The following is a 17,268-nucleotide window of genomic DNA, read 5'->3' on the forward strand; positions in this document are numbered from 1 at the left end:
TGCACTTACATTATCCCAAAAGTTCCCAAGGATTTGTAAATCCATAGAAATTCCAGTTTTAAATAATGGCTCGTCCCTTGTCATTGTCGCCTATCAATGATGTAATATCTGCGCTATCTTCGGTTTCTACTTGTAGAAACCATATATATACATAGATTCCTCATTAGTGGCCGTTTCAATGAGTCACTATACGCAAGCCACAAATGAGGATCTTGCACGCCGCTGTTGTGTAGTTCAGTCATCATGGTTCACGATTGTTGATTGCGAGTAAAGAAAATCCCAAAAAACGTAAACGTAGATCACCTAAGGCAAGCAGGCTTTGGGAAAAACAGAGAAATAAAACAAGGATCAATATCGGCTTAGCGTTTTCAGGATGGAGAGAGCTTCGCGACAAACTTGGACATGACAGAGACTCTGCTCTAGCATGTGTTTTTAATAAACAGGCAAGCAAATATTGTACACAATTATATTGCACTTTCTTTGTACTTCAGTAACGCTTTTTATCAAGTCTGGTGACCAATGGCAGTGAAATTAAATACAGTACGTTTTGCACAAAAATATTTAGCCGTTACTTGCAAATACTGTGATTTCGTTCAAATATACTTTTTAATTTAAAACTTTACTTACTACGATTGTTTTAAACGTGTAAAACTGCGCAGCATTAACCCCCCAAATCATTTGACAAATAGTCACATGTCAGTGACAGGCTAATATAGCATTATATTTCACGTTCCTTCCAGCTAATTCATTACAATGACATAACATAGTGTGATCAAATGTACAGGTAATTCAAAAACTAAATTTATTACCTCACCTGTGAACATGATTCGTGAATTATACAAATTATACCATACATCACTGGATGGTGAAAACGGCATCACCCTTCGTTTCACTCTCTTTCATAGTGTCATCAAGCTTAGCCTTTGTTACTGTTTTGAAAATGTGACCTCTGGCAGTGAAAAATGACATATTGAATCTTTAAAAACACATGCAAACTATAAGCTTTCGTGACTGTGTAGCACAGCAACGTCACTTGAGCGTAACTGTAATAGAGACGATAGTCCAAAATCTCTACCGGTTAATTGTGCCTACCCAGGGTTGCCAACTCTCACGCATCTGGCGTGACACTCAGCTTTCAGCATCAATCTCACGCTCTCACGCACACGCAAGAAATGTCACGCCAAAATCCATTTTTCTCCCCTCTCAATCCGTTAATTTTCTGTTGATGACTAGACCACAGCGTATTAATGACAGGAGAGGAGTTTAAGGCCCACAGCTGTAACATCTGCCTACAACGTTCTCACTGCAGTATTCTCTGATCGTTGATTCGCTGAAAACCTTGCACCTGATACGTCAGTTGCATGTGAAAAGTTCAGAGAGAGTTCAGAGCATAGGTTCGGACGGAGTCTGAGCCACTGATGCGAGTTTGAAAGTTTGGATGACAATCAAGGTAAGCAGATAATAAAATGGTGTGCCTTTCACTACAGACGTAGCCTTGACTAATCAGTCTGTGTGCCGAGAGTACAGACTTCAGCTATAGTTGCGAACGTTGTCTGACGTGCGTTATGTGGGCTAGCTAATTGCTCAATAAAAATAGGCTCATGGTACAAATTACGTTTTGGCAAATCGGGCAAGTGGCATTTTAAAATTCCCCAAATGATCAAAGGTTGCCCAGATTGTATTGAGCCTGCCACACTCAAATGCGGATGCTGAGCGAATCTTTTCAGTTATTAGCCTAAACAAGACTGACACCAGGAACAGACTGTCACTTGATGGCACCCTGTGAGTGATGGGAAGTTCGGATCATTTTACTGACTGGCTTGTTCGATCTCATTCATTATGAACAAATCTTTTTTCGAGTCATTTCGTTCATTTAAGGGGCTTTAAATGTTATACTTTTAACAGCCAAATTCCCCGAACACATCCACCTACGCAGTCTTTATCATATTCTGAATTAAGAAATCATTATAATGCAGTCAAAAATAATTTACAGGGAACATAAATAATTACTTTACCGAGTCTTTCGTTCATTTGTCACGTGACAGACGCAATGAACGTTCATGAACGGATTGAACCCTGCTTCAGATACGAGCCTCCTGCAGAGGTAGTGAAGCAGGCCAACACTGCCACTGTGGCACTACAACAGGCCTAATGTGTGAAACTTGTGTTGTGGTTTTCTGGGGAGGTGGAGTAACTATTATGTGTCCCTTTTTTTTAATAGATTTTTTATTGTTTTGATGTTGTTGTTTTACATGTTTGTTATTTAATCACCTCTATCTTTATTTTTTTTATAGTGCAATCAATAAATTAATTGTACATTTTGAAAAAAAAATTCCATTCTATTAGGTTTTTTTTCTTCTTTTTTTTTTTTTTTTTATATAAATCAGGGTTTATACTAAGTAAACAAGGACTGACATTTTTTAAATTAGGGCTAGGGTTGCGCACGCACTGATGTTTTACAGAGTCTCACTCCAGCCAAAGTCCCAAAGTTGGCAAGCCTGCCTACCGGTATATCGCCCACCCCTAGACCGAATGCATGGATCTAACATACCGATACACATGCATTTTCTTACTTAAATGTTTACATCCACTTCAGAAAATTCTTAAAACTGTCCCGACACACAAGCGACATAATTGCACAATTTTACCGTTTCTACAGTTTAAAGTGAGCAGCGCATCAAAACAACGGAGCGGTTCACACAACATGAGCTCAGGGTCGTTTATGGTAATGATCTTTTGGTGCAACATCATCTAATATTTTCATCTAAAGCAAAACATGCTTCATTCAAGCTTTCTCCCGATAAAAACGTAAAGTGCCGCATTAAGAGCTGCAGCTGATGCAGTTATTATTTTAACAACAGCAGAAACATGGTGAGCAGAAAAATAGATAATTTTGCTAAAAACACTGCAGAAAATGAAAATGCAGCAAATACAAATATTTTTCTGTCATACAGATGACTCAGACCATTTAACTAAACCAGGTTTGAGACAACTAAGTTAACATGTGGCACCTTCAGACTTTTTTTCCTTCCTATTTAGCATGATTAATCAGCATATTAAAGGAGAACTCGGCAACTCTAGCGAACTCGAGTCACTTCTTCGCTGATTTTCCCTTTTGTTGTCGCATGTTTTCCCCACGAGCTCCCCCTACAGCTGTGGGTGGGCGTATATTTCACAACACGGTCGTAAAAAACTCCTCCCCCTCTCTACCGCTGCTCATGTGCGTTTGTTTTGATCGGAGCAAGCCAACTGTATCGTGTGGAGCTATGTCTACCGAGGTGGGTAATCTGGTAATACATCATACATGCGTGTGTGTTTATGTGGAATTGCCGTAAAGCAATTCGTGTTTTGCGCTCGTTCTCGTTCTCGTTCTCGCTTCTCACGAGACTTCCAATTTCTATCTTGCCGGGACGGTAGTCCCCAAGTTGCAAGGTTGGTTTTCCGCCTGGGAACGCTGGGGGGAGTGGGGAAAGTCACCAATATCACCAGAACAGGTTGTTTAACCATCCAAATGAATTCTAGACAGTTTTATTAAGTTAAAAAAGTTACCAAGTTCTCCTTTAAGAGCATTTCATAATAAACAATGTTATAATTTGTAAAAAATAATTAGAGATGGCAAGGGAAGACAACAACATCTGAAATTACTACTCATGATGAGAGTTTTGATTATTAGATTAGGCTATGTGGCCTACGTTGTTTGTTTTTAGTAGTTTTGAGCAAAATATACAAATGGCCCATGCTTTTCTTAAAGTGCCCCTATTATGCCATTTTAAAGTTTCCTAATGTTGTTTTGGAGTCTCCTTCAACAGGTTTACATGCATCAAAGGTCAAAAAACTGTTTAATTTTCTCATAATATACATTTGCACATCACCTCATTTTCAATGATTCTCAAACGACTCGCCAGATGAATCAATCTCTCTAAATCCCTCCTTTCGGCGAGCTACTCTGCTCTGATTGGCCAGACAGCTCAGTCTGTTCTGATTGGTCTATCGTGTACAGCGCGCATCGAAAACAAAAAAGCCCATTGCCATAAAGTCAGCTCTGCGTGTCCTGAGGCTTCCTGCACTGTAAACTAAACACAGTAACGACCAATGACGTCGATTTTACCATATCAATCCAAGCGCGAGTCCGATGATGTTACAATGGAAGAACTAGTTATTCAACCCGAACCTCCATCGCAAGGACAACTCGAGCAGGATGTTTCTCAGTGATACACTAACTTACTTTGAGGGACATTATGAGATGTTGCAACTGTAATTCCTCACCATCAGCATTAACAAGTGCATGTCCATCAACAAACCGATTATTTTACTTGTACTTATTTATTTACCAAATACTTTTCTAATTTATTGCGGTGAACATGTGGAAACTGTATCAATAACAGTGTATACATTAGCCAAGCTCTAGCGTGAATGACTGATGAAACAAGCGTTGGTAAAACAAATCTTGCTCCATGCTTAATCTTTCCTCAAAGAAGTGAGAACGACAGACAATCTGCATTAATAGACACAGTTTTAGGTAACGTTAATAATGGCCCTCAACTGATTAGCAGAAGTATTTCAGTAAGACAGTAATAATGCGAGTTAACCAGTTTGCAGGAGACCAACACAATATAAAACTCAAAACTAAGTATTTTGAAAACCATCTTTCAAGAGCAAGCGGTTTGCGAATCCTGCATTGAACTCCGAGATTTGAGAAGCAGTCGTCAGTAAAATAAAGGGAACACAGCAAAAGTTTAGGATTATACTGCTATGGTATCATGGTAAAGATGAATTTTAACCACTGAATCTTCACATGCTCGTCCTTGGACAGTGAAAAAAAAAAACTGGCTTTAGCTTCACATTGTAGAGCACAGCATCTTCTCGACATGAATGATGCTATCCAGTGTCCACAGGAATCAACAGCAGGTTTGAGGGGATTCAAGTTTTCCCCGGTGTCTGCGCGCGCAATAAGTGGGTGGGCAATATGTTAATGTTTCGTCTTGACGTCACAACGAAACAGCTTATGACTCGTTTGAAAAACGATTCATTTCATTGACTCGGAGTCGACTCTTACTTTTGAAAGACAATAACTTTATATACGGTGCACTTTCAGATTTAAAACTTTGCAGGATGTTTTCATTCACTTAGAGCTATGTTACACACTACATGAAAGGTCATTTTCAAAAATCCATAGTAGGGGCACTTTAAGAGGTAAACCCTGCACCCCCAATATGTTTTCTCAGTCCCATGTGGCATACATGTACTGTAGGTGTCTAAATGTAAAAGATATATAAATAAAAAAAATAAAAAATAAAATAAAAAATACATAAAAATAGCCTGATAAATATCTGATCTTCAGTTCACTTTGATGACTATTTTGAGTGTTTAGGATTTTTTATTTTACAAAGCACAACGGCTGCCCCGATGGAAATGTATATAACTGTTCCAAAAAATTATTGTCTGAACCTCAGCTGGGAATGCACTGTACAGTGCATACATTTTTGCGGGAATATCCCGCTTTATAATCTCGAAACCCGCAGGAATGTGTACAACTATGCGCAATACCGCGCCGAACTTCAGGCCCTGCAGATGAATACATTATTAGCACCTGCACAAAAAAGATAAGAGTCGCCGTTTAGCCATGATAATGAAACTCCTGGAAGATTAATAATAACAGGTCTGAATAAATACTTGCACAATCTGTGTTCAGCACAGACATTCCCCAGTGCTCTCAACAAAGTCCTTTTAAGGCATGCAGAAATACTGGAAATGGCCAAGATCTCCCTTATGAATGCAAGAGGCCCATCTATTACTATTACTAGTCATCTATTACATAAATAATTGAGTTTCAGTTTCCTCTAACTGCAAAAAAGGACAGAAAGAAACTGATACATTTGTCAGACTAAATTGCGAGTGCAAGTTAAAAGAGCACCCAAGTCTCAAGGGTGAAGGGGTTATGTATGGTATGCGGGGTATGACAGTAAAAATGAACAGATGGAGATAGGTTTATGGCAATAGCGATGGGTTTCAGGTCAAGACCATTCTGAACTAATGAAGACGAGGGACATGACTTATTCTTCAGGTTCACTCACACAGCCTCAAAATTTTTGGCTTCTGATCAATGGTTCTGAAATTTCAACAATATATTGAGGGAGTAAAATTAGGAAGAATGAAACGACGTAAAGTGTCCAGACTGATAACAACTAGGGGTGTAAATCGGACAGTTCATCACTATACGATATCGATTCTCTCAGCCAGCGATACGATATTTGCCGATACCTCAAAAAAATTCAGCGATACGATTACGATTCGATTCGATTCAGGGCTATATCGATTGATTTATCGATATTTTTTAGATATTATGTGCCAAGTTTACACAACCAGTTACGTTTATTAACTCACAAATACAACCTAAATATATAATATTAATGTTTAATTAAACTATTTGAAAATTGCACACCCTCTCCCAGTTGGGACATTTACAACAGAAGAGTTCATTTGCAAAAAACGTTAACTCCGTTCTTGGTGATTTTTCATAAATCATGTTTTTTTTATGGTGAATTTCAAGTAATATCAATCAAACTGCAGCTGGGTTGTTTTGTTTAAGTAAAAATAACTCAAAAAATACAGGTAACTTACAAAATTAAAGTTCATTGTTTTTTATATATTAAAAGTTTTTTTTTTTTTTTTTGTTAAAAGCAGATAACTGCACATTTCATGTTTCAGAGTTAAACAATCCCAAGCAATTGCTATGAATATGATATAAAACATTCAGTTAAAACAGTTACAATCTTTGTAACATTAATCTCCTCCGCCGACATAGACGCCAGACAAACTTTGTTGTTGTGATTACACGCAATACAGGGAGCTTTTCACTCACCACTGTAACGTGCTGCTTTAGCAAGGTTCCGTGAAAAAGTTTCAGCTTTTATTTTCCTTTAATGCCCCGAAGAAGATTTCACAGGTTCATCAAGTTTGTTGAAATGATCTATCCTCGATCCCTTTTAGTCAGCTTTGACGAATAATGAAACTCCTCTCAGCTAGCGTCTTTTCGAAGTGACTAAGTTAACAGCCTTGTCACTTGACCTGAAAACTGCTGCGCGCTGATTCACTAAAACGGACTTTTCGGGTTGTGTTCACAAACAAAAAGGGTGCTGCTTGTCGGTTTCTGCTGTAAAAAATGAGCTCGCAATGCCTTGACAGTGGACAATACCGGCTTTTGTGACAAAACGTGTTTAGGGTTCAGTCAATCTAGTCAGGCTTCTATTTCAGCTGAGAAAAGTTACGTGAGGATGTGGATAGTGCCAAAATAAAGGTACTGTATATTGATATTTTATGTGAGGCATCAATGCATTGTAACGTTAGACGACGTTTGATCCTTATCGATGTATTGTTACACCCCTAATAACAACCTGTGTTTGAATACATAGAATGCCTACATATTTGAAGCCCAAGTTAAAGTACTATTATATTAACTCTCATTTATGCATAACTAAAAGTTAGAAAAGTTTAAATCACCATGTTTATTCATTTGTCTGCACCAGTTACAACTGTAGAATTGTTTCCTACTTTTTATTATTCATGAATTCAAGTTATACCATGGTCTGGGTGAATACTCGATTCTGATTGGCTGCAGGGTGTCCATTAAAAAGTGATAATGTACACCTAGGAAAGGCGTCCCGTCAATTTGCCTGATGGCAGTTCTAAATGATTGCGCTGGCTCAAACTCACTGATCAACTGCTGCGGTCGGGTCGCTGTGGCCACGTTGCTTGGCAACGCCTGTATATGGGAGATATTAAATAGTGCGCTCGACTTAATAAATAAAAACCCTCACGATTTTTACTCTAAAACACATTAAAGTATTATTAATTGATTAAATATTTCTTTCTTTCGTAAGTGACCATGGTATAAGCGGGTTAATGCCCTTCGAGGTGTCCATTGTCAGGTATTAATGGACACCTCGTCGGGCATTAACCCTTACATGGCGGACATGGCAAGATAATTTAAATTTTAAAATTTCATTCACTGCCCAAAAAAATCTTTACAAAAATTAGTTCAGTGTTATTAAAAATAGATGTAGCCAATGTTTGCTATGCTGTGTATTTGTTAGGGATGTGCACTACAATTAATTTCATTAACGTTAAAACTGAAATATTGTAACAGACTGAACTAGTCTAACAAACCCTAGAGGACAGTCAAAAAAATAAGTATGAGATCAATTTGAAATAATCTATGAGTCTATTAGTCAAATCCTATACTGAATGCTGCTGGAAATATATACAATGTACTTATATAATGTGATGTGCTTGCCTCGCATTATGATCATTGTATATTAAACTTAAGTGTTCAATAATTAGCATTTACCAATATAGACTAAATAAATAGGCATTGCAAACTCAACAGCCTATTATAAACTAAATTAAAATAAAATAAAATATCAATAAAATATTTAATCAAATCAATTGTTTTTTGTTGCTTGCACATCTGGGTTAGAATGTGTTTAACTTGCGTATGAAAAGTAAGCAAAATTGCAAGAAAATCTTGACGTGTACTGGCAACTATACATAATTTTTTTTATACAAGATCTGTTGTTGTAATGCAAGTTTCATTTATAATGTTTCCTCTTTCATATTAGTAGGACTACAAGCAGCAAAACAAAACAGACTTGCATCTTCTTCATAAACAGTTCTGATGTGACACTGAGGGCACAGTTAACCCTCAAACTAAATTACGAGCAGGACTGTGTTTACACAACCATCTCTTTGTCCAATCTTTCCTGTTCCACTCACTGATCTTTTCCAGGCCTCTCTTCTTACCATCTTCTTCGCTCACCCTTTCTTTCTTTTCCTCCCCTAAGGCCTCTTTTGGCTTAAACGTCTCCAAGTTTATTAAGCACAACATTTTTTTTTGTCAGAAGAGCATGACATCATTCTCAACCCTCTGGCCTCAGTTTCAGTATTAATTCCATGAATGCGTTAGAGATATGATCATTTTGTGGAATACCACTGCAGCCGTTCCAAGGCTGCAACACGTCTATGCTGAACTGAGAAGTAGGCCTATTTGTTGTCGAAAACTCACTTGAGACTGTTGAGGAGACATTGTAGTTTTTCCCTCTTTTATGGTGCGTGTCCACTGGCGCGGAGCAGAGCACGCGTTTTCAGTTTGGAAGTTGAGCTTCCCTCTTCAAGCTCAACTTTCATTGGAATCAATTGAAAATGCTTACTCTGCGCCAGTGGACACGCACCGGTATGAATGCCTGTGCGCATTTTAGTTTACGATTTGCGGCAATTCGAGGGCGGCATTTGCTTGAATAGTGGGTTCATTATTATTCTTAATGAAAAACACAACAGAACAGTACAATAAACTCACTTTTATTAAACATAGAACTTTTATTAACAAATCTGACTTTTGCTAATCTGTGCTGCGACTCTCTTTAGGCTCATGCTGAATTGAGCTGACGGGTTCAGTTTTTATTTGTAGTGTCTGTTCTCTAACTGAACTAGGATTAATTAACTGTCGATAATATTTTAATCGATCAAACTTATCGATCGTCGATTAAGCAAGGTCATGCGCATGCATGCTGCTCAACCGCGAAATACGTAAAGCAGACACGAGGAAAAATGAAGCAAGCACGCCGGAGTTATGTTTGGGACAATTTTACGTTAAAAGGCTAGAGTTATCCTACATCTTCATGACTAAGTTTGCGTGTGCATTCGCAACCTTTTGTTTTGTGCAAATGTAAGTTTGTAATATTGTGTTTATTTTTTGTAGGCCTATGTATCTGATTTATCTCATATAGGATGCATTTGGTTAAGAATTAATGGTGATCAGCTTCAGAGCATGCAGCTCAAACAGCATTTGGGACTATAATATAAAGAGAACACTATTGGTTGAGTTAAATACCCTGCAAGGAAAGTGCTTCAGTTTTCCGGGAGTTCATGCAGCTCAAACAGCAACGCAATGCATGACTAATAATAACTATCATGGGACTGTCATATTACATACCATTATAATGAGAACACTATAGTAATAAATCATTGTGATTGCATTGGGTTTAGTTGCCATGTTTCAGCGTGTACACAGGAAGAGCACGTCCACAACAGGAGTTACACATTCTGACTAACACACATCTGAGGCGGCGTTGGTGACACATTTTAGTAGTCGTTATATTTTATTATTAAATAAGTAATTTAATTAAGTGATCAATCACATCGACTCATTTAACAATTCTACTAGCCCTTTATTTAAACTAAAAACCCTTCTCATTCCTTTGGTGAATGAGATGGCGTTTTGAGAAGCATTTGCTTCATTTTGCTGTTATTATTTAATAACTGTCAGTGCTCTGTATACGTCCGATCTCTCCTCTTCTGTGAGAAAAGGCATTCCCAATCAGGGCAGAGGCTGTATGAAGGATCCTCTTCTGTGACTCACTGTTGTACCTCTTCAGGAGATTTGTTCTGATTGCATTCTTGATCTCATGGATCATGTGTGAGTCTCCGTTTGTGTCTGACATATTCTGGAGGAGTTGCGCATTTAGAGGAGCAATGAGAGAAACTGTCGGATTGCGCTCTTCTGACATCAGTGTTGTAGCATCCTTCATTGGCTTTAATGCCCTCACAGCATCCTCTGCATTTGTCACATCTGTTTCAGTAAGAGTGCACAGATCGGTCTCTCCTTATTCTGACTTCTGGTGACAGCAAGGTGGCACAAATTGCAGGTTGTTGTTCCAAGAACCTCTCGACCATGTTGTATGCGCTGTTCCACCTTGTTGCAACATCAGTTATTAGCTTATGATTTATCAGGCCAAAACATTGCTGTTTCACTTTCAGACAGTGGCTCCCTGTGGTGCTGTGATGGAAGAATGTTGATATTCGTCGGATTCTGCCCAAAAGCCTGGAGAGCGCGGCCACTTTAAGCGTGCACTGGGACGCCAGATTCAGCGTATGGGTGAAGCATTTTACGTGAGGGAATGTTCCGAATTGGGCTGCAGCGATCATGTTCGACGCATTATCTGTCACTACATCTTTATGTGATAGCTGCCATTCATCCACGACATGAGACAGTAGCTCTGCCCGTGTAAGACTCATAAACGGCTCTCGTTTGCAGCACATGAGACAAAATCTTCCAGTCCTCGCTAATGTAATGTGCCGTTATTGTCACATACGACTCTATCGCAACCGTCCAGTCCAGGAATCACGTTATTGCAACTCAATGAGCTTGGCTCACTGACACCATTACCTGGGCTTTGGTTTCGTGGTAGAGTGCTGGGATGATCTTTTCTGAAAAGTGGCTGGGAGAGGGGAGCTTTTATCGCGGCTCCAGTGTATTCAACAGGTGGCGAAACCCGGGGTTTTCCACTACAGAAAAGGGCCATATATATCCTTTGCAATAAAAGCTGCCACTGTTCTGGTAATTCTCTGCCCTCTCTCCGAGTTGGGCGGCAACGTTGATATCATTTGATCTATTTTTGGCTGAGCTTGATCCACCTTGGCACTGACATGCATTAACAGCTCGGAGTGAAAACGGCTGACGTGGTTTCTCAAGTTAGTGGTATTGCCCCCTGCATATTTTATTTGTGCGTGACATAATTTACACACAGCGTGTGTCTTCTCCAGGTTGTGCTTACCAGGTTGTTCATAAAGGCCGAAATGTGCCCAGATGACGGCTTTTAAAGTAGTTGGAGCATTTTTAATTACTCGCACTCGCCTCCCTCTGCCATTGTATGCTACCGCAACAAAGCACGTACGCGACAAATGATGTCAGCAAAACGTCAGTACATTATAATCGGTTATGGTCTATTACTGAACCGATACCGAATCCTCCTCATTTGCATCGCGATGCATCGTAGAAACGATTCATTTCGACACCCCTAGAGAGCATGTGATGTAACTGGTGTTGCGGCTGAACACAGTGTAACACTTAACATAGACTATTGCAGAAGGCCTAGTGTAAACCAGGGGTTTTCATACTGTTCCTGGAGCCTCCCAGCACTGCACATTTTGGATGTCTCCCTAGACGCACCCATCTCAGGTCATGCAGTACTAATTGATCTCACAGTTGATTAGCTGTGTTTAATAAGGGAGACATTCAAAATATGCAGTGCTAGGGAGGCTCCAGGAACAGTCTGAAAACCCCTAATGTAAACAAACAAACAAACAAACAATTCAGATACCACCAACTCTTTGCCCAGCTTGAAGTTATGTCAACCTAAAAAAACTTAAGACCAAGAACATCCAGGTAAACAAAAGCACCTCAAACTAGGAGTGGATGATTATTTTTGTTGTACTTTATCTTTGTTGTCAAAAACAAGAACAAACATGCAATTACGAACAATAGGACAGTGTTAAAAAAGTTAAGCACAATAAGATGAGGAAAAGAACCCAATGCTTGTGTCGTGTGCACAAAAAGCCGCCTCTCGGACGCTCGGAGATCTTGAATTGAGTTCTCGTTGGCAACTTATATTGTCAAATATGCACGTCTTGGCTAGTATTCACGTAAACAGTCTTAAGTTAGTGAATGCAAACGGTTGAGAAAGAATGCGCACGTGTAACCGTATATTGGATCCATGTGTAACAGCCTAAAAAAAAAAGTCCACATAAGTCTGTATAAGTTAAAGGGATCTAATGGTCCTTTTCACAAGATGTAATATTCTTGTGTTCCCAGAATGTCCGTGTTAAATTTCAGCTCAAAATACCCCACCGGTTATAGCTTGTCCAATTTGCCTCTATTTGGGTGTGAGCAAAAACACACTGTTTTCGTGTGGGTCTCTTTAAATGCAAATGAGCTGCTGCTCCCCGCCCCCTTTCCTGAAGAGGGAGTGACCTTTATAGCTTGTGTCGATCCTACGGCGTCAATAACAAACCAGGAGAGGTGATATGTCAATTTAGACAAAGTATTTACTTTGTCAATATGACTGACAAAGTAAATACAGGTGTTCACTGTTCAGTCCTATATGTGTGAACCTGGGTCGGACACTGATGATGAAGGAGAGAGAACAACTTTGAGAATGATAGTTGAGTACCAACACTATGCAGCTCTGGTGAGTCTGACTCTGGCAACTAACATCCTTCATGACACTGATATGTGTCAACTGTGCTGGTCTGTGCAAAACACATTCCATTTTTAGTCTATTATCTATACAGAAAACTGAGAATATAATCACAGAAACATCAGTGGTAACTTTAGCTGTGGAAATTGCTAACAAGCACATTTGTAAAGGCGATTTTCAATCATTTACAAATATATAAAGTGTGATGTATCACACTTTATATTTTGTGAATGATTGAAAATTGCATTATATTTTGTAAATGATGATGTATCACACTTTATATTTTGTAAATTATTGAAAATCGCCTTTACAAATGCGCTTCTTATCAATTCAGGGTGTGAAGCTGGACCACAAACAGTAGGTACTGCTTCATCCTTGAGTAACAACCTTTTAGATAAACCTGCTTTGCATTGACCCTCGTTCACAAATCAGTCTGGTGTAAAATGATTAGAGCAAACATGAACGATTTTAGGTAACTTGAGAATTTTTACCATTCTAGGGTGGTTGTGTACACACACTGCCGACACACATTTATGTTCAAACAACATGTAAAAGTAAATTTGCTTAATAGGTCCCCTTTAAATAACTATACATTATTTAAGCGCATTCTCTTCGCTAAGCAACTGTTCAAGTGTCAAGTAAGTTTTATTCATAATGTTGGTAAAGTAAAATAAAATAATGTTGCTAAAATAAAACTTTACTGTTCTGGCACAGCATCTGCACAACACATGAAGCTAATTTCACTCATTTCTTTTCCTAAAAGTAAACTTTCCTCTTCCATGATCTCATATCCACTTTAATTCTGTTTTAATTAATTATTATGACGATGTTTCCTGACAATGCATTGAGATAAATTACTCTGAGACTTTTGCCGAACTGAATCCTTGGCAAGATTTGAGAACATCTCACAGACAAAACGTAAAACGTGACATGCAGAGAGTGGAGGACTAAACTGCCTATTTGTTTTGCTTTGCTTTAAAGACATTTCAGTGTGCAGCTTTATGCTTCCAGTATCCTGAAATGTGGAAATAATTTTAACGTTTAGCAGCAGAGTAAAAACAAATCCTGCAGAAGCTGATGCATGTATTCTATTTGTTTCCTATGAACAGTGACGAACAAGGATCACATCTCCCCTGGGGAGAGGGGAGGATACGAGGACAGGTCAAGAGGTTGTGTGACAAAGACTGGCCGCTCTGCAGAGGAAACGGACAAAAACAGGAGCGCATCCTCTGAGTCCGTCTCATCCACTGAGGGATTCCTGTTCCACAGCAGCTGACCGCCTGGTTGTCACACGTCTCTCTGAATCAAGGATTCCATGGCAGAATACATCCTCCCAGACTTCCAAAAGGTGGAAAAATTTGTTATAGTAAAACTTTCCTAGTTGTAGACTATGTAGATTCATTTGTGGATTCTAGTCTTATTAAGTGGCATTATATTTATGATGAACAAATTTAATTCAGAATTTTAGCAACATAACACGTCACACGTATACAGTGGCGCAAAAAGTGGGTATGTGAAATTAGTACAAAACTAATTATGAAAGTTCCCTTTATTTTTCAGTGCATTTGTTTTACAATATATGGCTATTACTATCATGGGACTAATATTATAACTATTATTATGTAGTAGTGTAATGTAGACAGACACTGTTACTAAAAAAGGTTTAATTTTTTCTTTGTTTAATTTGCACACTGAATATGGGTTGGAGCTTTTAATTTTGAACTCTCAAAGTGCACCAGATTGATGAATTCAACATTAAAAAGCACAAAATTTTCTTACGGGGGGGGGGGGGGGGGGAGTGTGAGACAGAGGTCCACTCAGCAGTGAATTCATCACTGTGAAGTATAGTTCAATTTTATTAATAAATGACAATTTTGCATTTATTTCATCTGTTAACTATTACTCGTTCCTCAATCATTAGGCTACATGGCACAGTTATTTATTTCTTTGTTGTTGTTGTTTGTTTTTTTTGGGGGGGGGGGGGGGCGCCAAAATTGTTGCTGCTTACCCCTCTGACACTGGGTAGTTGCGCCCCTGCACATACATAGAGCACAATAAAATGTGGCAAATAGAAGTTCAACAGTGCTTGCTTGATACATGAGAACCAATGTGATTTGTTCTCTCATTTCATGAAAGCACGTTTCATATTAAGCAAGAACCAATGAGGTTTGGTGTGCTCTATGTGCTCATTAATCAATGTTTATATGTGAATAAAAGCCTAAATTAAATCGGTTTATTATCTAAAGTGATCATGTCTCTTCAGAAGACCGCTCAATTCATTATGGATTCCTTTTTTTGTCTTTATTAACCATTTGAAGTGTCAAAGTTTTCTGTGGACTTTCAATAGTGGGACAGAAGTCTCTTGGGTTTCATTAAAAATATCTTAACTTGTTTTTCAAAGATAAAGAAAAGTCCTATGGGTTTGGAACAGTGTGAGGGTAAGTAAAAGAAAGAAAGAATTTAAAAAGAAAGGAATTCAATTTTGAGTGAACTATATCCTTTGAAAAAAAACAAGCTCTGATTCCATTGCTGAAAATCAGTCATACTGCACTAAATGGTCACTATCAATGTCATCCCCAAACATGTATGAATTTCAGCACACATAAGACAAGCAATTTGGTTGATTTCACAACCACAAGAAAAACAAGCAAAAGCTGAAGAACTGGGCTCTTTCATGGTTATTTGCCTCGGGGACACAGCCAATTCTGTTTAAGATGACACTTGAAAGTCATTTTAAAGAACGATACGATGCCTTTTGAGAAACTTTTTCTGAAGAAAAAAAATAAAATAATAATAATAATAATAAAACAAGCTTTTTGTAGAGTCTTTATGAAATATTAGGATGATTGTGAGGCATTTGACCTTATCAACATTTGACATGCCTTATAGTAGCCTACAATATACAATATGTAGGGCATTAGCTTTTTTAAGTTTTATTAGAGTCCCCTGGAAGGATTCTCTCAGTTCATGACCATGAGTTAATTGGCCAGTTTTGCTGTAAAATGCTGTTAGGTCACTGCATGGGTATACACAAGACAATAATGTTGAAGTCAATTGAGCAGTGAGAACTGGGACAAAGCCAACCACTACAACATTAAGAAATACTCTGGGTACATCCTGCTTCAGAAAGTCAAATGCCAGTGAAAAGTGAATCAAAACATGCATGCCAAGTTAAACTCTGCTAACATGGCGACCAACTGCTTCTATAATATTCAGCCATGCCAAAATTGGTGTCACATTATTTTGTTGCCAACAAAACATAAGAAGAAGATAAATGTCATGTGTTAGACAGTAAAGTGACCAACAAAAGGGGCTTTCACACCGGGCCGTAATACCTGGTTTTTGTTGTTGTTCGCACCACAGGAACTGGGAATGATTGTAGTTCTAGGAACGCCTTTTGGGGGGAACTAAATTAGCTCCTACTTCAGAGTAGGGTCTATCCCAGCACAACATGAACTACCAGTAATGTTACTGTACGCCGCTGATTGGCCGAAGGCATGGAAAATAACAAAATTTACTAAATCTGTGTACACACAGATTATAGCTCGATTACTTTTTTTTATCGACAAAGGTGTCCAAAAATTTGCTCTCCTGTCTAATAAAACACAGGCTAATATATTAAAACGCCTTTGCTGTTTCCATGGTTTCTATGAAGTAAAACAACCGGAAATCGAGGGTAATATGATGTCATTGACAGGCGACGCAATGACATGAGATGTTACATTGGTTAAAATTGCTGATTTCTCTAGATTTTAAACATTGTTGTAAACATTTGGGATAAAGTACACAAAGTCAACAAAAAATATATAGCTAACATTGTTCTAATGTTTTTTGGATATATTGTGCAGTACAGACACCAATTGAACATGATACCTGCTGAATGGCAGCACTTAAAATTACAAAACATTATGAGAACAAAACAGCAGACAAAACTGATAAAAAAACAAAAACATTTGCTTGTTATTCTTGACTTACTCCTGAGGAAAACTCATGAGTTACCTAAATCAACCTCTCCCAATGGTTGGTTCATCTAAAATGCATGTTATTATTGGTTGTTATATATGATTCCTTTATGTTTCAAGCCAAACAAAACTAAGCTAACCAAGCCGTGTTTATCATGTGGGCAGTGGATGTGTGGGCTTATGTACCATGAGCCAGCCTTGAAGCCCTGCACATCTTAATTTAGACATATTTACAGTTCAGCATTATCTGGAAGCTGTGACAAAACAAAACTGTG

The 17,268-nt window shown here is 38.4% G+C and overlaps 1 protein-coding gene across 1 annotated transcript in view; it reads right to left on the reverse strand.

The window, feature by feature from the left end:
- Nucleotides 1-17,268, reverse strand: part of arhgap10 (Rho GTPase activating protein 10) — a 76,646-nt gene that overhangs the window by 57,976 nt on the left and 1,402 nt on the right. The window lies entirely within an intron of this gene.

Source organism: Squalius cephalus (genome assembly GCF_949319135.1).
Source record: "Squalius cephalus genome assembly, chromosome: 2".
In the NCBI taxonomy this organism is placed as follows: Eukaryota; Metazoa; Chordata; class Actinopteri; order Cypriniformes; family Leuciscidae; genus Squalius; species Squalius cephalus.